Source organism: Notechis scutatus, chromosome 9 (genome assembly GCF_049901735.1).
Source record: "Notechis scutatus isolate UNSWTSFEM ecotype Mainland chromosome 9, rNotScu1.2, whole genome shotgun sequence".
NCBI classification, from domain to species: Eukaryota; Metazoa; Chordata; class Lepidosauria; order Squamata; family Elapidae; genus Notechis; species Notechis scutatus.
The window spans coordinates 24,009,562-24,024,764 of NC_142017.1; the positions used below are offsets into that span (position 1 = coordinate 24,009,562).

At 47.2% G+C, this 15,203-nt stretch overlaps 1 long non-coding RNA gene across 1 annotated transcript; it reads left to right on the top strand.

The window, feature by feature from the left end:
• The first annotated feature begins 1,219 nt into the window (after window positions 1-1,219).
• Window positions 1,220-12,997, top strand: LOC148129865 (uncharacterized). The gene is made up of 3 exons (XR_015750582.1): window positions 1,220-1,306; window positions 4,052-4,095; window positions 12,863-12,997. It is a non-coding gene; the product is annotated as an uncharacterized LOC148129865 (long non-coding RNA).
• Window positions 12,998-15,203: the final 2,206 nt, after the last annotated feature.

A 15,203-nucleotide genomic window follows, 5' to 3' on the forward strand; every position in this document is an offset into this window, starting at 1 on the left:
GCAGCCAGCAATCAGCAGAAGCAGCCGGCAGTTCTGCACTCTAACCACTGCGCCACCGAGGCTCATGGCTATGGCTGTTTTTCACATTTCCGACTGTTTCATAGTCATATGATCAATACTCAGATGCTTGGCAACTGGAATTCTGGGAGTTGAAGCCTTCAAGTTGCCAAGGTTGGAGACCCCTGATCTAAACTGTGAACATCAGATGTTGGTTGACTTACTGTTCCATATTCAACATCCTTCCCCAAACAGATGCCTTCTAGAGGTGTTAAGACTCCAACTCCCATAATGCTCACCCAAGGGAGCCCATCCTGATTGGAAATTGTAGAAATTGAAGGCAGGCAGAGGTTGTCCTCCACTTACAAACGTTCGCTTTAGCGACTGTTGCAACGGCGCTGAAAGAAAATAACTTACAACTGGCCCTCACTCTTACCACCATTGCAATCTCCCCAAAGTGGCGTGAACAAAAGTTGGGCGCTTGGCAACCAAGGATGTATTTATGACCGTTTGCAACATCCTGGGCCACGTGATCGCCATTTGTGACTCTCCCAGCCGGCTTCCGAACACACCAAGTCAATGGGGGAAGCCGGTTTCGCTTAACAACTGTGTGATTCACTTAACAACTGTAGTGAATCGCGTAACAGCCGTGGCAAAAAAAAGGGAGTCGTACAACAGGGCGCAACTCACTCAACAACCTTCTTGCCTAGCAGTGGGAATTGTGATCCCAGTTAAGGTTGCGGACTACTTGTATCTCAGAAGAGCATCCATTTGGGACTGGCTGCTGTAAACATTTGCGCCGTTGGAATGACATCTTTCTTTGGCAGCGATCTGACAGTTTTCTTCATGTGTTGACTTTGCTTATCTGTGTTCCTGGCATTTTCCCAACCGTGTGGAGTTATTGCTTAGCCTTCACGTCTGAAATTCCTTCTCTTGACCTGCCAGACTAATGACCTCATCTTGCCTTGACTGGACTTATAGTTACAGTTTTTGTTGACCATGTTTTGGCCTTGATTCTCTGCAGCCAAAGGCTGTTCCTGGGAGAGTTTTTTCTCCAGCCAGAAGGTAACCGGGCCATTGGGGGCAAAGTTGGAGCTAATAAAGGGACTCCGACTGATTATCGGACTGTGTTGCCTTTGTGCCATGCCCCTTTGGGTCATCACACACAGCTCCAGGAATTCTCTGCCAGCAACTCAAAAATGAATTTCTTTGATTTGTTTTCCAGTCTCCTCTCAGCCATGACCTCATCCTTAACCTGACTCAGGACGGAATCAAACTGCTATTCGATGCTTTCAATCAAAGACTGAAGGTAATCTCACGCCCAAAAGTTACAGTTCTCCCTTTCTGCGCATCTAACCAAAAGAGTCCATGCATGTTTGGCAGTACAGGTTGTTGCAAAACCGACACCATGTTCTGAGCCACAACCGTGCAGCTGTGTCTCCATGGCTACTGCTTCTCCCCAGTATTTACATCGTGTGTGTTTACTGGTCTGGCTGCTGCTGCTGCAGTGATATTGATACTGACACTTTTATTGGTCTGGATTTAATGCCTTAATTTTAGATCCCTGTACAAGATTTGAGCGTGTTGTTTTAGCCCAGAATATCCTGACAGCTTTTGGATCAGCAGGGAGGTTGGATTTCACAAGAAGAAGCCTCCCTAATTTGTAGTCCTTGACTTACAATATTCATTTAGTGGCTGTTCGAAGTTACAGCCGCACTAAAACAGTGACTTATGACCATTTTTTCACACTTGTAGCATCCCCCATGGTCACACGATCAAGATTCTGGTGCTTGGCAACTGATTTATATCTATGTTGCTTGCAGCATCCTGGGATCACATGATTCCCTTTTGTGACCTAAGAAGCAAAGGCAATGGGGGAGCCAGGTTCACTTAATGACCATGTGGCTTAACTGCAGCAGTTGTGGTTCCCTTAACAGCTGTGGCAAGAAAGCTCGTAAAATGGGGCAAACATTAAGTCTCACAGCAGCGGAAATTTTGGGTTCAGTTATGGTTGTAAGTCGAGGACTACCTGTATAAGGAAGGTGATGGGTGAGCCTCTGTTTGGCTTCCCTTCTCCATATTTGGGCTGGCAGAGGCTGCCCACTATCTCTTGGGCAGCTCCTTCCTTGCTCCGGCCCAATTGTGCCATTCTCGTTTAATCGTTTTCTCATCGGTCATATCCAATTTTGCTATTTGGCAGCATCTTGCAGAACCTGTGGGCCTCCCTTTACTTTATTGGAACATAATGGAGTAACAGAATTGGCAGGGGCCTTTGGAGGTCTTCTAGTCCAACCCCGTACTCTACTAGAAGAACCTCTGTTCCTCTCCTTTTTTGTGCCATGCGGGCAAAGTATTTTAGAGTTTTTAAGAAGCTTTGCCTTCCTTCTCAACCAGGGGAGCCATGCTTCTCCCCCTGTTGAAGCTCCTGCAGGTGTGGGGCAGAATTTGTTGGGGGGGAATAATGTCTTCTCATAGATCAGCCAAGCTCTCTTAAGCAACTTAGTGCTGCCCGGGTTTATGGAAGCTTTTGAAGTAAGCCATTGGTGAAGTCACTCTCTCCAGTGGCATTTGGGCAGAATGTGGTTTATCATGTGCGAACCATAGTTGATTCATGGGAAAAGCAAACCATGGTTGACCATGATATGCAAAGCAGCAGCTGAACATTGATTTTGCAGCTTTTGAGACTGATAGATGATGTTTGGCTTTGGCCTTCTGCGTTGACCACTTTGTCATTGTTACGAGGGTTGGCTTTCTGTCAGGATTCCAGCGATCGCCCTAATTAAATCATGATTCTCGAGCCAAACTTCAAAAAACTTCAAAAGATGTATTAGAGGCGACATACAGGTCATGCACCTGTTATGAAGCCAACTCTGAGTGTGTCATAAATCAGATTCTCCAATTAAGCACCTTCACGGGCTGGATGTCACATTCTCCAATTAAATATCTTCCAGATTTCCTTCCTTCCCCCCCTTGTTTATGGCAACTATAAAACAGGCATAGGAATGTTTTATGAGTTGACACACTTCTGTTAATGTTATATGTAAATGAAGATTCAACCATCCAGGCCAAAAGTAACCCAAAAAGGTTTGTGTTCCTTTACTATGGCTGTGCTTTCATTTCTTCTTTTTTATCTCCTCCTCTGCTTCTTTGCCATTCTAGCCCACCCTCGTCTCTTACTTTTTCTCGTATCCTTCCTGCTTTCCGTAACACACATCTTCAGATCCATTGCTCCGGGCATTAAAACTGTTTTTCAACCTTGGCCCCTTTAAGAAGCATGGACTTAAACATGCTTTTACAAGAAGAGTACTACACTCCTCTGTTCGCAACTGAATACCCTACACCACCAGGCTTGAGATTCTAGGCTTAGACAACCTTGAACTACCCTGGCTAAGATTGGGCTTAAGCATAGTACATAAAATCATACGTTACAACGTCTTACCAGTTAATGAATATTTCAGCTTTAACCACAACAACACAAGAGCGCACAACAGATATAAACTGAACGTAAACCACTCCAAACTAGATTGCAGGAAATATGATTTCAGCAACAGAGTGGTCAGTGTCTGGAACTCACGACCTGATTCTGTTGTCACCTGCTCAAACCCCCACTCCTTTACCCTCAAACTAACCTCTGTCCTAAGAGGTCTGTAAGGGACGTGCATAAGCGCACAATCGTGCCTACTGTCCCTGTCCTATTGTCCCCAATTATTAGTTCCTATTTCATGTATTTAAACTTAGGTTTATTCTTATTTCTATTGTATTGTAAGTGTTTGACAAAATAAATAAATAAAATAAATACATGCTGGCTGGGGAATTCTGGGAGATGAAATCCAGGTCTCTTCAGGGGACTAATGCTAAAGAAGCAAATTCAAACTAAAAATAGAACTGGAACTAAATATCCTTCTCTCCCTTTGTTTTATTCCCATGTAATTGTATGTTTTTAAGTTTATCTTTGACTAACATCCTTACAGAAGTCAAATATGCTCTACAATTCCAGGGGACATTGATTAATTAATTTATCATCGTTTTTACAATTTCTGTTTCTCTTTTTTAGGTGATTGAAGTTTATGACTTGACTAAAGTGAAGTTAAAGTACTGGTAAGTAGCTAGATGGTCTCTCCAATGGCCACGAAAAAAGACTATTAAGACATTTTCAATTCTGTAACAGCTGGGCTGTCTATAGGAGGAGCATGTCAGAAGAGAAAGGATGGTAGCTCCAATTATGCAACCAAATTCCTGCCTTTTTTATGTACATTGGAGTCTTCAAACTTGGCCAACTTTAAGACTTGTGCACTTCAACTCCCAGAATTCCTCGACCAGCCTTGCTGGCTGAGGAATTCTGCGAGTTGAAGTCCGCAAGTCTTAAAGTTGGCCAAGTTTGGAGACTCCTGATATACACCAGAAAAATTCATATAGTTGTGACTACCGAGTTGACATTTTGGACTCACCCCAAGGACATCAAATTTCTTGAGATACTTCTTGAAGGAAAATGGTTAAAACTGGTGGGTTTTGAAAGAGCCGTGTCTTGCTTAAACATGCTCAAAAGGGAAATTTAGAAGATTGAAAAGAGAGATTGGAGTTTACAGATTGTATCCTCTCCGATCCAGCACAGTGCAGATGAATTTTGAGTTACCTCAGATGAGGAAGCCAGATAATGTTATTTATATTATAATATATATATATATATATATGTGTGTGTGTGTGTGTGTGTGTGTGTATGTTGTACCAACGTTTCAGCAGTATGTGGATCTTTGGTTATTGGGTTTTCTCGCGTAAGATTGGAAGTGTCTAGGAAGCGTTTGATGAAGTCTCATTCATCATCTTCAGGCTTGTGTCTTCTGCTCTGTGCTTCTCAGAGGCACAGAGCAGAAGACACAAGCCTGAAGATGATGAATGAGACTTCATCAGCGTTGCCTAGACACTTCCAATCTTCGTGAGAAAACCCGAATAACAAAGATCCATATATATATATATATATATATATATATATATATATATATATATATATATATATATATATATATATATATATTTCAGATAGAAGCTTTGGTTGCAAACTATTGGATAGCTGTTGTATGACCAATTGCCTTCCTAATTTATCTGAGAGAAATATCCATTAAACCAAGCATCTTTTTAAAAATCTGATCTTGTACAAACTGTCCCTTTGTAGCTTAATAAGTAAACAAAGGTAGATTTTTTTGCCTACCCTTGATGGGTGAACCAGCAAACCAAAAAGGTCTATTTAATGACAGTTTCTTACTGCGTGTTTGCTGGAGAACGATGGTTATTTTCAGGATGAAACATGGCCTGTTTGAAACGGCCTTTAGGGCAAAGTGGGATCTTCAGCTCCGTGTGGCATTGGGAATCCTGGCTGGTATAACCTAATCCGGTTACCACAACTTCATTGTTAAATTCTGTGTCACAAAATTCCCTCCCTGGTGTCTTAGAGCAGCCCTTATCGTTCGACTGATCTTAATCCGTCAAATTGTTGGGCTAGGATTGTGTTGATCTTCTGAGGGAGGAATAAAGCAGGTAAATTCCGCCACATGCTATCCCATCCTCCACACCCCATTGCGTCGATCTTGCTGGAGGGGCGCTTCTCCCTCGAGCCGCTCGGAGCATCCAGAGACTGGGATGTGCTTCTGAGTCCTCTTCTTGCAGGCTGAGCTTTAGATGAGGAAACGCTCCGCCCCCTCACGTGGTATCGCGCAGCGTCTCCCCAGTCTTTTGCTCAGCCTCGAAGAGTCAGGCTGTGTTTTCAGAGAGCTCCTTGGCTGATCGCACATTTCTTTCCTATTACAACCCTCTCGTCTTGATAAGGTTTGCCTTTCCTTCCTCCTCCTGCGCAAAGGGTCTGGACTTAAGGGAAAATTTTCCCCGTCCTTGGGGCAAAGCTGCGGGCTCGCAGCGCGATAGCGCGACCCCCCACCCTTATCAGATCGCCGCTGCCTCCGCGTTGCCTCGTGGCACGGCGTTTTCTTTACTGCTGGATTCCCCCACCTTAAACACCGATCGGGAGGGTCATCGCCCCTAGGGCCCTAGGCGCTGAGCTGACCAGCAAAGCCCTCCCTTTCCGTCCCGAAGGCGTCCCGGCCAGTTCAGCTTGCGGCCGCCATTTTGGCTCCGCATCGTGGTCGGGCGCCATTTTGAATTTCTTTAGCTGCGGTGAATTGGAGCCCCAGGCCTTGGGTCAAAGCTTAGCTGCCCATTTCTTCCACCTGGCTGGCTCTTTTATTACTTGTTGGCCTCCGCAGCCCGTTTTCGGGCGAAGTTGCAGCCCCCCTCCGGTTTTATTTTTCTTGTCTGGAGGCCTGCTGCCAGAGGCTCTTTCTTCTACCATAGGCCTCAGGTGTTTATTTGACTGATTGGCCTGTACTGAGATATACGAAGTTCTCACTGTTACGGTTACTGTTTAAAAAAAAAAAAAAAAGAAAGAAAAGAAATCTATCTATATATATATATATACTTAATACAAATACAAAGGAATATATTAAAAAAAAAAAATAATAATAATTTTTGTTTTGTACAATAATATTTTTCGTAGATATATAAATATATACGGATAACCTGTATATACTTTTGGTACAAGAGCATAATAAAGATAAAAAATCAATCAAAAGGAAAAGGAAGAATTACAACTAGAGTATCTATTTTTCTGTACATACTATATTTCTTAGATACCTTACTGTTATCTCTGTACACAACAAATTCCAAAAGGGGAGAGGGCCAGCTTCACCTTCACCCGGCCTCATCCAGGCCTGATCTGGGCGAGCCAACCGCCTTTGCTAGTATTTGTATCTAACATGGCAGGCGACAATCCCTCTAAACGTCCTTCTTTGAAGGCTAAGGCAAAGTCCCACTACTTGCGCAGGCAGGACAAGGAACCTAAGGGCTCTAGACAGGACAAGGAACCTTCCAAGGCCGCCCAACGTGACGCCTTAAGGCGCCACAAAGCGTTGGAAAAAGAGTTTGACCGGCGTTCAAGGAGTCCCGCTCGGAGCCGTCAATACCTCCTCCTCCAAACCCTTCTACCTCTGCTCAATCTCTCCCCTCAGACCCCTCTTCCCTACCTAGGCGCAGTTCGCCAGGGTCTTCCGACCCCGGACCTCCGACCAGACGGACCCCGAAGCCACCTTTACACCCACAGCCGCTGGTCTGCGCCACGATGAACCCTCTACCTCCGGGGTTCCACCTCACATCAGGGCTTGGATGGAATCAGCCATCCGCCAGGGCATAGCAGAGGACTACAACACATGACAAGATCAGGCTTCTCTCCGCGAGCCTCCGAGCACGACTCGATATCAATCAGATCCCTTCCACAACCGGTCCCCCAGTTGATCAGGTACTCTCTCAGAGGGACAGCCCTCCTCCGATTGGGGCCCAGGTGGAGGAGGAAGGGGACTTTGGGGATTTCAGGGAAGAGGAAGAGGATTCCCGGATGGGATCCTCCCGCTACAGTGAACCCCTCTTAGAGGCTGACATCATGGAGGGGAGATGTGGGAGGACGAGGACCCTTCCCCCGACCAACCCTCCTTTGGGGGCTGTTCAAACCGCATATGTTCAAGTCCCTCCTCCTTAAGGCCAAGAATGTCTCTGGCCTTCTTTCCCAGTCCACTGCAGAAACCCCCTGTCCCAGAGGGCCCGGAAGACTCCATTTTCACCCAACCAGTGGTGGAAGCTGAGGTCATCCCATCCCCTCCCATCTTCGTAGATCTGGTAGCGAAGCAACTTACCTCCTCAGGGACCCCTCCCACTCCCTCTAGCCAAGACAAGAGATTCTTTAATCTCGATTGGCTCTGTCTAACCTTCTGAATATCCCGGAGGTTGATGACCCCATTGTGGGTCTAGCCTCCTCCTCTACCCCTAGTGAGGCCCTAGAGGCCTTGAAACCTGAGGACAGGCGGGCGGGCAGGCGCTACGCAGGGCTCACCTATCTGACGCCTGGGCCATTAAATCAGCTATGGCCGCCTCATTTTTCACGAGGTCCTCTATCCGCTGGCTACGTCAGCTCAAGGACCACATCCCTGCTTCCAATCTCAGAGCTCACCAGGATATAGCGAAGTTAGTGGCTGCAGCCGAGTTCTCGGCTGACGCCACTTACCAGTCGGTAAAATTTTCTTCCAGGGCCATCACGTCGCACGTCACGGCTAGACGCATGCTATGGCTCAAACACTGGCAGGCGGACGTAAAGAATAAGGTCAAGCTGGCCACTGCTCCCATTACGGGAGATAAACTGTTTGGCCCAGCTTTGGAACCACTGCTGGTCGAGGGCGCAGTAAGAGAAAGTATCTGCCCTCCCTTTTCGAAGATCGGAGGCCAGGGGCTCTCAGCCCTTCGGAGGAGCTTTCCACGCCCCTTCTACCAACCCCCTTCCCGCCCAGATACCCTAGACCCCTTCCTTCCGATCCCAGGACCGCACGGACCGGGCGACAGATCCAGGCGGTGGCGGCTACAAGAGACCCTTTCGGGGATCGGGAGGAAGGCCCTACCGCAGAAGGTAGAGCCTCTTCCTCCCCCATTGGCGGCCGCCTCAGCCACTTCGCCGCCCAATGGGACATATCCACATCCGATGCATGGGTTAGGGACACAATCAGGTTTGGCCTCGCCCTGGAGTTCAGGTCCGCTCCCCTGATTGTTTCTTCCCCTCCCCCTCCTCAAGGGATCCCTCCAAACGTGCACTAATGGATGCAGCCATCCATCATCTTCTTGACATCCAGGCCATTCAACCTGTCCCTCCGGATCAGAGAGGAAAGGGTTTTACTCCCATCTCTTTGTGGTGCCCAAACACTCTGGGGGTTGGAGAGCCATCCTGGACTTGAAACGGCTCAACCGTCACCTTATCCAGCGTAGATTCAAAATGCACACTTTGCAATCAATTCTTTTAGGCACCAGGCGGGGAGACTGGTTATCTTCCATAGATCTTTCGGAGGCATACCTCCATATTCCAATCAGGCCTTCCCATTTCAAATTCCTCAGGTTCTGTCATAATAGCCTTCATTATCAATCGTGGCCCTTCCCTTTGGACTGGCCTCGGCCCCCGGACCTTCACCAAGGTCCTGGCGGCCCTGGCGGCTCATCTCAGGAGCGTTCCCGTCCGCCTCCACTGCTACTTGGGCGATATCCTTATTCTATCCCGTCCAAATCCCAGGCAGTCAGGGATACCAGGGTCACCCTCTCCACCTTACAGGCACACGGGTTTCTAGTCAATTGGCAAAAGAGCCAACTTACCCCTTCCACCCGAATCAACCACTTGGGTGCCATAATTGATTCGGTTTCTCAAAGAGTTTTCCTCTCCCAGGAGAGGTTCCTTAGCATTCAAGCCCTGGTCAAACAGATCAGGCGTTCAAGGAGGGTGGCCTTACTGGACCTCTCTAAATTGTTGGGCAAAATGGTGTCATGCATCTCTATTATTCCCTGGGCCCGTCTACACAGCAGATCCCTCCAGTGGTTCCTGCTCCCGTTCCAACGATCCGGAAGAAGCAACTCGAAGGCCAGAGTCAGGGTCCCTCCAAGGGTCCTCACGTCTCTTCTATGGTGGACCAATCCCGCCATCAACAGAGGCCACCTCTTGGCGGAACCTCAACGACTCACCGTCACGACGGACGCAAGCCTGTCGGTTGGGGCGCTCATCTCGACTCGCTCTCGGCACAGGGCAGATGGTGGCCGTCCGAGCAAAGGTGCAGCATCAATTGGCTAGAGCTTCACGCTGTCCATCTGGCCCCTGCGCAGTTTTCCTCAGATCCGCAAACATCACGTCCTCGTTCTCACGGACAACGTCACGGCCAAGGCCCATATCAACAGGCAAGGCGGCACCCAGTCCATCCAGCTAATGAGGGAAGCCGGCGCCTTTGCGCTGGGCAGAATCCAACCTCCTATCACTAAAAGCCGAACACATCTCCGGAGTAGACAATACTCAGGCGGACTGGCTGAGCAGGGCCACGGTGGACCAGGCAGAATGGCGTCTCCATCCATCCCTATTCGAGGAAGCGTCCAGAATATTCGGCCTTCCGGTGGTGGATCTCTTCGCCTCCCGTCCAACACTCAGCTTCCACGGTTCTTCTCCCGGTATCCATCTCACCGGTCGGAGAATCACAACGCCATGCTTTGCCCATGGCCCCCAGGGCTCCTATATGCCTTCCCTCCGCTCCCGTTAGTTCCCAGAGTAATACAGAAACTTCTTCAGGAGAGGGCAGACCTTCTCCTGGTGGCTCCCTATTGGCCCAGGCGACCGTGGTTTGCGGATCTCCGCATTTATCGTAGCGCCCCATGGAGGATCCCCGGACAGGGTCTCCCTCTCTCAGGGGCCCCTTCTGCATCCGGAGCCTCAATGGCTCCAGTTAACCGTCTGGAGGTTGAGCGGATCCGTCTGACTAGTGAGAATCTCTCGAGTCAAGTCATCGACACTATTTTGGCCGCTAGGCGACCTTCCACTACTGCAATTTATGATGCCACTTGGAAGGGGTTCTGCAAGTGGTGTAGCGGGTCTCAGGTTGATCCCCTCTCTCCCTCTGTGGCTCAGATCCTAGATTTTCTTCAGGAAGGCCTTCGTAAGGGCTCGCACCTAACACCCTGAGGCGACAAGTTTCTGCCCTCTCAACCGTGGTCTCCTGTGATAACTACGGTTCCCTTTCTCATCACCCCGAATTAGATCTTTCCTTGGGGTGCCACCAACCTGTGCCCTCCCACTGTTCACAGGTTCCCCACATGGGACCTCAACAAGGTCCTCGTTTCTCTCACTACGTTCCCCGTTAGAACCTTTGAGGATTCATCCCTTCAGTTTCTCACCTTTAAGGTAGTTTTTCTAGTAGCTATTACTTCTGCTCGTCGAGTTTGGAAATAGCAGCTTTGTCAGTTAGGAGCGATCTATGTGTATTCCACGCTGATCGGGTGGTCCTTCGTCCTGACCCCACATTCCTACCCAAATTAACTCTCCCTTCCATAGGTCACAGGAACTGGTTCTACCAAATTTTTGCCCTAGGCCCTCCAGGGGCAGGAGGTCCTCTGGCACACCCTAGATGTTAGAAGGGCCTTGCGTATATATATTAAGCGCACTCAATCCATGCGAAGGTCGGAATCCCTCTTCCTATCCTTTCAACCCAGGTCACTGGGGCTTAAGGTTTCTCCTTCCACCATCAGTCGCTGGATCAGGGCTACTATTGCGAGGTGCTACCTTTCCCATTCTCTGCCCGCTCCGGGTGGAATAACCGCCCATTCCACCAGAAGTGCAGCCACCTCGGCGGCCTGGGCCACACAAGCCCCCCATCGCTGACATTTGCCGGGCAGCCACCTGGTCCTCTCCGTCCCGTTTATCAGACATTATAAAATAGATACGTGCGCCTCAGCGGAAGCCTCTTTTGGCCGACGGGTCTTACAGAGGGTCATCAGTGATCCGGAGGGGCCTTCGGGCCAGCTGAGTCCCACCCGTAGGACAGCCCAGCTTTGGTATGTCCCAGTCTCTGGATGCTCCGAGCGGCTCGAGGGAGAATGGCGTTGGTTCTTACCTGATCGCCCCTTCTCGAGCACGCGAGGAGCATCAGCCCACCTAATTTCTCCGTCTGGTGGGGAATCTTGCTTCAGCCAAGGAGCCAATAGTAGATTAGAAAGAATTAATAACCTCTCTTCTCGTTATCGCAAAAAACTGGGGAGCGCTGCGCGATACCACGTGAGGGGGCGGAGCGTTTCCTCATCTAAAGCTCAGCCTGCAAGAAGAGGACTCAGAAGCACATCCCAGTCTCTGGATGCTCCTGCTGCTCGCCGAGAAGGGGCGTATCAGGTAAGAACCAACGCCCAGTCTGTGCATGTGTGAGGGAGCGTGCGAGGGAGAGACACACGTGAGCCACAACCTCTCCAAGATGATCGTTTGGAAAACATTGCAGCAAAAGAATCTAGGTTTGGGGAGGAAATAAATGGCCTTGGTCTAATTCAATGGCAAGGGAAGAAAGCATGAATTAATGTTAAACTGTTACAGGATGCCAGAACTAGAGGAGGATTTGGATTGCCTAATTGGAGATACTATGAAAGGTTATTAACATTGGAAGGACATGATTTACAAATGGGCTGGCACGCATTTTTGTGGTACAGGAGAGGGAAAACACATGGGTACTTTCAAAGGCATATGGTCAGGGATGCATTGTTACACGTATGGGGAAAAAAGTAGGGAACAGCAACTGCAGTGATTCACCTAATAAAAAATGTCATAAACTGGGGCAGAACTCACTTAACATACATCTTGCTTAGCAACCAAAATTTTGGCTTCATTTGTCCTAAGTTGAGGACTACCTGTATTATTTCTCGCAAGATATTTGGCATGATGGAGACAAAAATAGTTCTTTAATCTGTGATGAGAAACTAGCAACAATGCATGTTAATTCTTTGGGCTTTCTCTTCTAAACCCTTTTTTTTCTTTTTACAAATTTCAAACTGTAATTGCAGAAGATCTGATGAAAGTAAGAAAGCATGGACTTGGCTTGAACTAGCATTCTGTTTTTCTCACCCCCATTAAAGCCAATAGTTGCAACAAAAGCATTTTGTACATGACGCAAAAGTGCATTAAAATACATTTTTGAACCTTTTACCGAAAGACCTCTGCCCTAGAATTTCACGTCTGAGCAGATTTGGTTAGAAGCAGAGATAGGATATTTAACCTGAAGCCTCAGATCACAAATAGCTTTGAGCCAAGGTAGTTGGTCTTGGTTGCAAGTTTCTTCCACGCTGCAAAAAAAAAAATGGGGACATTCTAGTTTTTTAGGTTGTGGAAATCAGCAACAAAAGAAACCGTGAAAATAAAAAATGAAGCAGTTTGTGAACGCGTGGGTAGCTTTCCATTTGACTGATCGATTTTAATGAATCTTTCTTTTTTCCCTAGTGGTGTTCATTTTAACTCTCAAGCTATTCCTCCTACCATTGAACAAATTGATCAGTCTTTTGGAGCCACCCATCCAGGAGGTGAGTTTTGGGCATTTAAAAAGATGCAAATCTTGCTTGGCAGCTCATATCCAGAAGAACCCTTTCGCCATATTAGATTAGATTAGATTAGATTAGATTAGATTAGGACTTGGAAGGGATCTTGCAGGTCATCCAGTCCAACCCCCTGCCCAAGCAGGAGATCCTACACCATTTCCAACAAATGCCAGTCCAGGGGAATTCGTTCTTCCTTTTAATTTCAGATTCACGTTGATACTGTAGGTTTCCTTGACTTACAACAGTTCATTGATGCAATGGCACTAAACAAAGTGACAGGATCCCCCCCGCCCTCGCATACACTTCTATGGTTGTGACTTATGATTTTTTTTCACACCTACGACTGTTGCAGCATCTCCATGATGACACGATCAAAATTCAGATGCTTGCAGCTGACTGATATCCTGGACTAATGTGATCCCCTTTGGTGACTTTTTGACAAGCAAAGTCCACGAGGAAGCCAGATTCACACCACAACTGTGTTAACTGCAGTGATTCACTTAACAGTTGTGGCAAGGAAAGTCATAGAATGGGGCAAAACTCACTTGGGAATTGTCTCGCTTAGCAACAAAAATTTTGGGTTCAATTGTGGTCATAAGTCAAAGACTACCTGTATAGGTGATCATTTGGAGAGTCACTTGGTTTCTGCATGGGATGACTTTGGACAGGAGAAAAACATGCATCAAGGAGCACAGAGATTACTTTGGAGAAGGCACATGACAATTTAGTAAAATGTGAATTTAGGCCAATAAAACTGGAAAGGGTAAGAAAGAGATTACCTGTTCCTTCTAACAATAGAAGTGGTCTTTTTTTGTGACTTTGGGGTGGACCAGATTCTTTGAAGAAACAAATGGTTTACAAACTGCAGCGTCTGCATTCGTGCCTCCTGCTAAACCAAATCTTCTTTTATATATAAAAGCGAAATACCACTCACGCATCATCACCAAATCTCCACAACCGTAAAGCCTACGAACTTGACATTTGGCCCGTATGTTCCTCTTGCCTTCCAGGTGCTCACTAAGAAAGGATTTTTCCAAATGACCATCAGAGCATTAGAATTTCCTATATTATAATTATTATTATTATTATTAACGTGCTCTGATGCTAAGGAGTTCTACTCCCTCTCCCCACCTGGAAAGAAATCTCTTCCAAATGCAAAACACAGCAGAGGAGAGGAGTTTCAGTTTCAGTTTCAGAGCACCAAGCAGCTTTAGCACAGAACAGCTGAGCTAAGCCACACCCAGGCTCCTTGCTGTCTCCTTGCTCACACAGCAAACAGTTTCAATTTCCAAACAGCCCTCAACTCTCTCACACACTGACAGAATGCTAGCCAGATGAATACCGCTGGATGCTGGTAGGCAGAGGCAGAATTCTCCCCCTCCCCCTTATTTTCCTCCTCAAAAACTAAACCCGACCAGAGAGTTTCGTAGTGAAGCAGGGGTATAGAGCTAGTTGAAAGATATGGTGGCTTAGTGTCACCTTCTCCAATTTTTGGTGGAGCTCCAGAATTGCCCAACCAACATCGGTTGAGAAAATCCCAAGATGTCAGGGGAGGGACATCAGATTGAAGAAAATTCCATGAACTAGAACTACAAAGAAATTTTGTGGCTATGAGGATAATTAATCACTGGAATTACTCACCTCTGGAAGGTGTGGTGCTCCATCACTTGTCAAGGAGAGATCCAGACTAGAACTCAGGAGAAATTTCCTGACCGTGAGAACAACTAATCCGTGGAACAGTGTGATGACCCAAAGGGGCGTGGCACAAAGGCAACACAGTCACATAAGAAAGAAAAGTCCCTTTAATACATCCAACTTTGCCCCTAATGTCCAGTTACCTTCGGCTGGAGAAAAAAACTCTCCTAAGAACAGTCTTTAAGTGGAGGTAATTCAGTCTGAAAACAAAGTACATACAACCTGTAAATAAAAATCCACACAAATCACGCTGCAGCAATTAACTGGACAGGGCAGGAGAAGCAATTTGCAGACTTCAAAGGCCAACAAAACACACACACTTGGGAAGACGCCAGGAATCCAGATAAGCCTTGACAATAAAAGATAACTCGCGATTTGCTTTCAACAAGTTGCTGTGCGCAAACTCCCTGTGTTCCCAGCTGCAGCTAATGAAGGGAATCAGGGCCCTTTCCTCCCCGTAAGCCATGCAACTCATGTTGTTCCCTTCTCTGTTCTTCCCAGCATGCCCTAGGATGAAGAGGGGGTGGGCCTGGGTCTTCCTCTGAATTCCC